Here is an 8,849-nt window from a genome sequence, read left to right as displayed (position 1 = left end):
TCCCTGTCTTCTTAGCAAACTGCTTGGCCCTGAAAACATCCATAGCAATTTGCCATGTAATGTCCATCTCTTCCACGTCTTTTGGATGGATCTGATCCAGGTCATCAAATGACAGTTGAGGTGGAAGCTCTCCAGCTACAAAAGCATTGTAGCAGTTAACAAGTCGAGTGGCTAGAGCCAGATTTTCATCAGTGTCTTTCGTGTTTGAGGAAGAGGCTACAACTGGCACATTTGGATAGGGAATAGCTTGTGGAGTGACAAATGGCTGGCTTTGAGAATGAGGAATGGATGATGCAGCAGCGAAGGTCTGAATCTGAGGTTGTTGAGCAGCAAATACTTGACCTGAGGAAGTCATGATTGATGAGAGAGCATTGTTGGATGAGATTCCAAGATTTGGAGTAGAGTACGAGTTCACATGGTTAATTTCTCTCTGTTTGTCATCAATATCACAAGCTTTGATGATCGCCATGATTTCAGCAAGAGTGAGGCGATTTAGATCCTTAGTCTTCTTAATCACAGCAACATTCATGTCCCATGATCTAGGAAGAGCATTCAGAAGCTTCTTGTTAATTTCTGACTTGGTCAAGAAAATCCCATATATATTCATGTCAGTGGTGAGAGTTGTGAACCGCTGTAGCTGCTCCTCAAGAGTCTCTCCGGGAATGTAGTTGAACATATTGAACTTTTGTCGCAACATGTCATGGCGACTCTCCTTCATATCTTCATTGCCTTCATATACCTCAATTAGGGCTTCCCACAAATCTTTAGCTGAAGTGTACTCTCGGAAACCTTGAGCAATATCAGGAGATAGTGCCATGGTTAGAGTGGCTAAAGCCCTTTCCTGTTCTTCCACCTTTTCAAACTCTTCATCTGTGTAGTTTTCAATAGCTTTGTCAATCACTTGACCTCCAACTGTCATAGTGATTCTAACAGGGCCTCTAAGAATGCTTCTCCATACTTTAAAGTCCTTCATTTTAATATACTTTTCAATCCTGTATTTCCACTCAGGAAAACCATCTGCAGACATTAATCTTGGAATACACGTAGTAGTGCCCATGACAGTATCAAGTTCGTGAAAATGAGTTTGACTTTGAGATTCCATTAGAAATTAAAGCGAAATAAAGTCAGAAAAGAGTTTACGGTTGATAAGATTACGACCGTAAACTGGATTTACGGTTGAAGTGTTTACGACCGTAAACTGGGTTTACGGTTGAAGAGTTTACGACCGTAAACTATGTTTACGGTTTGGATGATTACGGTTTGTACGTTTACGGTTTAAGCATTTACGGTTATTGAAGCTTGGTTTACGGTTAATGAAGATTCACAGTTTACGGTTGATTAAGTTCTTGAGTTTACAGCCGTAAACTGAGTTTACGGTCGGCAGTAAACTCCCAAAAGTTCTTCAAAAATGCGTTTTTGGAGTAGATTCAGTCCCTTTTAACCACGAAAACACTAAAACCAATCTCGAACAATAAAGAATGTCAGTTTAAGCAGCCCAAAACTCGATTGAATGAAACTTTGACACCGGTTTTGCTCTGATACCAATTGTAAGGTCCTGAAAAGGATCTTTACCAATGATCAAGCAACAAACAATCACAATAGAAGTAGAAGAAGAAAAGAAATCAAGCTTGCACACGTTTATTGCAATAAAACGTCTGGTTCAACTCGATACAGTAAACCGCAGACACTCTGGCATCAACAACTAGACAAAGACCTACAACTCCTCTATATATACTCGACTTGGGCCGCAAACTGGGTTTAACCCACAAAATGACTTTAAAGACAGAAAAGAACAAATACAACGAAAGCCTAGACCAAACCATTAACATGGTACTTTAAATAACAATTGGTTTAAGGTAGTTAGTACAGCAGTAGTTACTTAATACAACACTACAGTACTATTTTATTTCCCCATTGCATTCACTTTGTGATCTTCACACAATGAACAATAATGTAAAAACTATATTTTTGGTTAATGATAGTCAGATTTGGGAAAATATATACTCTTACAAGAGACTTACATACAAACATTTGATGCCTTGGTAGAAGGCTACTTTTAGTAGAAAACACATTGTTTTCTAGGAGATACAAACATTTTACAAACATTTTACAAACATTTACAAACATTTACAAACATTTACAAACTTACACATCACATACTTACAAACACTTTCTTACAAACACAGACACTAAAATACTTATGATCTCACCAGCTTAAAGCTGATAAACACTTCCAAAATAACTTGTATTCTCAGGTCACCAGTAGACAGGTACCGGTGCCAGGTTTTGAGAAGATGGAGCTCGTTCAAGACTCATCTTTTATTTTGATTTACATTTTTAGTGTCTATTACACTTCACAGAACACACTTGTATTAAACTATATTATTAATGCAGTGGATGATGTTGTTGCTTGTTTACTACTATTCATTGTTGTAATACTATACATGACGTCCTCCACCCCCGAACGATTCCGCCGTTCCGGTTATGGGGTGTGACATTATCTAACGAGATCATTTTTCGCCATGCAACAGAATCATGTCTACACCAGGAAGGAACCAGCCAACATGCGAGGCACCAATTCTGCAGATAGACACTGCCACTTTCCAGGCTGCGGTCACAGCTGCTGTGACAGCCGTCATGTCACAGCTCAATGCTAATAACGCCAGCGGAAGCAGAGGCAGTGTCGGCAATGCTAATCACAATAACGATCAAGGGAGACCGCTAGTGTCTGGTGACAAGGACACCCCCGATCACAAACCTAACAGCAGGAAGCGAAAGTCCTGGTATAACAAGGAAAAAAGGCCGGCTCAAGGTTCTAACAAGAGACGACAACCCATGACTACCCCCGTAGCCACAACAACAATCACAACATCTAGCACTTCAACTACCACTACCGCCCCCGACAAGCAATATGTAGGAAATCTCCCAAAGTGCGACAGATGCACTTACCACCACAACGGAGCTTGCCGAGAGCTGCAATGCACTAATTGCGACAGAAAGGGGCACATTGCCCGTTTCTGCAGGGCGCGGACACGGCCAATTCCCCAAGTGAACTTGGCCTGTTTCAAGTGCGGCAAATCGGGACACTTTAAGAGGAACTGTCCAATGGAGAGGGAAGACGCAGAAGCTCGTTCCTGTGAAACCCCAACTCAGCACATCACTTCAACCACTGATGCAGGTATAGTTCAGGTATGCCATTCATATGGTGAAATGGGTCACGTCAAGAGAGACTGCCCAACAGAGGGATGCGACGGAGGAGGAGGAAGAATCTAACAAAAAGACATAAACGAACCGCGAGGAATCCCGCTTTTGAGATTTTGGTATGTCTTAAAAACAAGTATTGGTTTAAAACTTAAATTACAATAATATAAGACTAAAACTTGGGGAAAAACTTTAAAAGTAATCATAATAACTCACATATTGAAATAGATCAAAGAATTCAAAGGAACTAAAAGATCTGTTCTAAGAAGCTACGATGGCTAGGATGTACATTAAGGGTTGCGCATAGCTAAGATCTTGCAGACTTAGAGTGAGTGATTCCGCCTTAATTCTTGTTCCTTGTTTAGTTGTGGATTTGAGGCAGAGTTACTCATTCGACCATCCAATTCATCTTTGTTATTCATAACGTGTATGTTCCTGGAGATCGTAGTGGTACTGAGGAGGATCATGATATAAAGTATCATCACCAATTGTCAAAACACTCTCATTTGTATGTACTCGCTCATCGCGGTACGATACGTAGGAGTGTTAACATCAAAGGGAAAACAGAAAGCACTAGAACATTCACAAAGAGTACATTTTCGAAAACACTACAAGTATATTTTCAAACACACTAAGAATACACAGTCGAACATACTAAGGGTACATTTTCGAGCACGCTAGGGATACATCATCATATGACATACGTTCCTTTCAAATCGGCCAAACGTTTTCAGTAAAGAGTCTGTTACTATCATTCGTCATGAATTGGCGTGGTCCTCACCATACTAAGTTCATATGTTCCTACCGCCTCGACAGTCAAGTTCACGAAACCTTCGCCATTCGTAACGACAGTCCGATCTAAACCCCAGTTTTATCTTTCGTATTCTAAAAACCAAGAAGTACTCATGTGAAGAGTACTTTCTCCTCTGAAACCTTATCGTCAGATGTCCGTAGACCGTCACGAAATACCACTCGTCCAACAGTCCCAAGTTCGAGCACAGAGGCTAAGGACGAATACAGCCCACCTATCACTGTTCAGTGTATACGCGAGGGTGGTATATGATTAGGATTACACAGATTTAGTATGTGTGTTTCCGCCCTATCTCCTGTTCCTTGTTTGGTTGTGGACCTGGGGCTGAATCGCACATCCAACCGTCTTGCTAATCCTAATTAGATACGACTTGTATACATGAGGTAATGATAGATGGACCATGTATGAATCCTATCATGAACACCAGGGCAAAGTTGCCAGGTCTACGAGTGAGTATTCTGCCAATCAGAGGAGCGTAATCCAGTAGTACGGCTAAGAAAGCTAATTTCGGGACGAAATTTCTTCTAACGGCAGGATGATGTGACAACCCGAATTTTTTTTTTAATTTTTTTTTGCTTTTAAAGCTCAGTCAGTCAACTCAACTGAGTGTCGGACTCATTTCTGCTATCATTTAGTCTCGTTTAGAGTCCGTTTAAAATTTCAAAGCGCAATACATCAAGCCTCATAGGAATGGATCCCGTATAATTCTGACACCAAAAACGAGCCTTACACTCCAACATCAGGAGTGTACGGCCGCACACTGGGTGTGTGGCCGCACACCCCTCTCCTGGCAGCGCACTCACGTGTATAAGTTTAGAACTCAACCTCATTTAACCCCTTTTCACCCTCCCAAGCCTAGAACTCGATTTTGCTCTCAACTACCATCCGATTTTCAGCCTAAATCTTCAAGAATGTAAGTGTTCTTCCTTTGGTTTGTTGTTAATCTTCATAAACTAGTTACAAACTTTGATTTCATCCATTTGAAATCGTGTTTTAGCTAGATCTTCAAATCTTCGTCCATTTCACCAAGAACACACACTTGTTCTTGGCGATTTTGAGCCTCCTCGAGCTTCCGGATCGTAAGTACTCTTCCCTTAAGCTTAGAACTTGTTAAGCACACGAGATTAAGGCCTTGAAACTGCCCAGAACTCAAGAACATATGAGTGTGCGGCCGCACACACTCATGTGGCCGTACACCCCTTCAACACCCTCAAAACACCATCAAAACACCCCTAAAGGGTTGTATACCGTAAATAGCATTCCCCAAGCTTGTTACTTACTAGGTAAGAGCCTTAGAAAATGTCCAAAACATGTTCATCAAGGAGTGTGCGGCCGCACACACTCCATGTGGCCGTACACCCCTTTGTTTAGTGCTTTAGGGCCTCCAAAGTGCCTTTCTAGCTTCAACACTTTATGAGCATCAGTCCTACAAGGCTCCCTACCATTTAGAAAACGTTTTGTGCACTCTTTACCATGAGTGTGCGGCCGCACACTTTCATGGCTGCAGACCCATCAATATGGCCGTACACTCCCATTTAGTGAATCATATGTGATTCCAACACTTGGACGAAGTGTTTCCTAGTCCCGTGAGGTGTTTCCTTGCATTTGGTTACCTCTAAACACTATATTTATGTCAATATATGCCATTATATGTCATTTAGGATTTGTTAAGTCTCGGGACTTCACTCGTGGAACTTCTCATCCTTACGCACGTATTCGTTGAATCACCCACATCAGGTGAGTTCATACCCCGTAATGAATCTTTTAACTGTTTTAAATGTTTTAAAGGGGGGATACAAGTTGAACACAATGATAATTGTGTAAATGTTTGTTATAAACATCTTTCAAATTATTGCTTATGCCTTTTATAAGTGATCAAAACATTTCAAAAGCTCTTTCATGTTATGTTACTTTATAGTCTAACAAAACTCCGTTTTAAAGTACAACCATAACTTAGTAGTAAAATGAGTATTTTCAACAACAGTTCAAGTACATTACTAGTAAACTATAATAGGTATAGTTTAAGGGTTCACAACACACTATAAGACGTACATAGAGAAGCATACTATAATACGTACATAGAGGAGCATACTATAACAAGTACATAGAGGAACATACTATAACAAGTACATGGAGGAACACACCATACTAAGTACCGGGAAAAATCACGTTAATATATCTTGCCGGGTTTGCATTGATACTGGTAGGATTTCACGTGCCAGGACTAGTAGACACGAGGTGATAAACCTAATAATATATCTTGTCGGGTTTGCATTGACACTGGTATGATTTCACGTGCCAGGACTAGCAGACACGAGGTGATAAACCTAATAATATATCTTGTCGGGTTTGCATTGAACCTGGTACGATTTCACATGCCAGGACTAGCAGACACGAGGTGATAAACCTAATAATATATCTTGCCGGGTTTGCATTGACACTGGTACGATTTCACGTGTCAGGACTAGCAGACACGAGGTGATAAACCTAATAATATATCTTGTCGGGTTTGCATTGACACTGGTACGATTTCACGTGCCAGGACTAGCAGACACGAGGTGATAAACCTAATAATATATCTTGCCGGGTTTGCATTGACACTGGTACGATTTCACGTACCAGGAATAGCAGGCACGAGGTAATAAACCTAATAATATATCTTGCCGGGTTTGCATTGACACTGGTACGATTTCACGTGCCAGGACTAGCAGGCACGAGGTGATAAAATATCATAATATATCTTCCTAGTTACATACGAGTTCACATTTAAACCTTTAATTAACCGACTTAGGACTAAAGGCTATTTTAGACTCCCCGAGGTGTATTGTACATTTAATACTACCTGGAGTCTGTATTTTATTACTTTATAGCCAGCAATGTCACTGCTGAGGTAAACATTATTTTCCCTATTACATTTTCTTGTGATTTTCTCACATATTCATTAATGTATAAACCATATTTAGTTAAAGATAGTCTCACTTGGGAAAATACATATTAATACAAGAAACAAACACACATAACATTTGATGCCTTGGTAGAAGGCTACGTTTAGTAGAAAGGACCATAATGCTAACATTATGATTCCTTAATGTATACATCAAATGATACATATATATCAATAGGATCCGACAGGTAATAGGATGTGTGCTCTCCGTTTCATTTCCTGTTCCTTGTTTGGTTGTGGGCTTGGAACAGATTCACCCAACCTATTATCTATTCGATTCTAGATGTATAGGTTCTGTATACATTAAGTCATCATAGGGGTACCAGGTATGGGTCAAGTCATAGGACACAGAGTCAATGCACAGTTTTCTAGTACAAAACATACTATACGAATCATAACGTTTGGTTTACAAAACTAGAAACTCACCAGTTAAGGGTTTAATCCATTTTATTAAACCAGTACAATTTAAAGGACCTTAGGTGATTAACTCTATAATACTTTAGTTTATACACCAGGGTTATATATCATTAATACCTAATAGATTGTTGTATGTGTGCTTTCTGCCTTATTTCTTGTTCCTTGTTTGGTTGTGGGCTTGGGGCAGATACACCTAATTAACTATCTAATCGATATTAGATTATATATAACCAGTATAAACTAAGTGATTATAGAAGTAATCACTGTGGTCACCATTTTATTACAAGAAATAAGGGTTTTTCCTAAAGAAGCTTTTCATCAAACATAAAGGAACTATTACAGTTAACTCCGTGAGTACCAAGGGAATACACCAGGGTTATATACAATAAGGATCTAACAACCAATGGGATGTGTGTCATCTGCCTCATTTCATGTTCCTTGTTTGGTTGTGGACTTAAGGCAGATATACACAATCGATTGTTTGTTTACTCTGAGTTTTACATAACTTGTATCCATTTAGTACACATAGAAAGGATTGTAAAGTCATTTTTACTTATTTTTCATCAATGCAGGAAATATATGATTTCCTGGAGGAACAGACGAACTTTTCTAAACAAAACTTATAACTTACTACATCTTACCAAGCTTTCTACAACCACCTACAACACTAAAATTTTATGAACTCACCAGCTTAATTGTTGATCAACTCTTTCAAATAACTTGTATTCTCAGGAGCCTAGTAGACAGGTACTCGTGCTGGGATTCAGAAGATGGAGCAGTATAGCTTCAAGTCTTGTTTGTTATTTGCTTATATATTCTATGTTTTGTGAACACACCCTTTGTAAACACTTTCCTTCTAATGAAATGGTTGTTTATTACTTCGACTACTATGATGCATGTCTTGTGATACTAAACATGACGTCCTCCACCCCAGAATGTTTCCGCCGTTCCGGTTTTGGGGTGTGACATTAATGAAATTGATATTCATTTCTTACTACATTTATTGCAATTATTACATTAAAATATAATGTGAAATTTAATAAAATAAAAAAATCTAATAAAATGAGATGTGGAAAAAAATTAATTCAAAATAACCACAAAATGATATTTGACAAATTGAATAAGAGTGTGACAAATGACAAAAAAAATCCTTCATTTATTAGAGTAGGTGTAAATTGTTTTTATGGCGGTTAGGGTCAGAAATGGAGTAGTATCAGTTAATAATGTCACACTTAGGTAGCAGGATATAATTACTTATACATGATATACACTTTCAAGACAAATTCTTTAAAAAAAATCTTAGGAAGAACACAATCCACAACCACGAGTTGTTGTACTTTCAATACGTAGACGTACAACTATTCATTATTTTTTATGTGGATTTAAATATTGAAATTATTGATGTATAGTATAGTATTATAGTATAGTGCTTTTCTCACTTTTCCCTTTTTTCCCTTTTAAAACTAATTCTTTAAA

The sequence above is a fragment of the Lactuca virosa genome, chromosome 4 (assembly GCF_052849685.1).
Source record: "Lactuca virosa cultivar CGN04683 chromosome 4, Lactuca_virosa_CGN04683_v6, whole genome shotgun sequence".
NCBI lineage: Eukaryota > Viridiplantae > Streptophyta > Magnoliopsida > Asterales > Asteraceae > Lactuca > Lactuca virosa.
The sequence above is the reverse complement of the archived record's forward strand: the minus strand, read 5'-3'. Positions refer to the sequence as shown.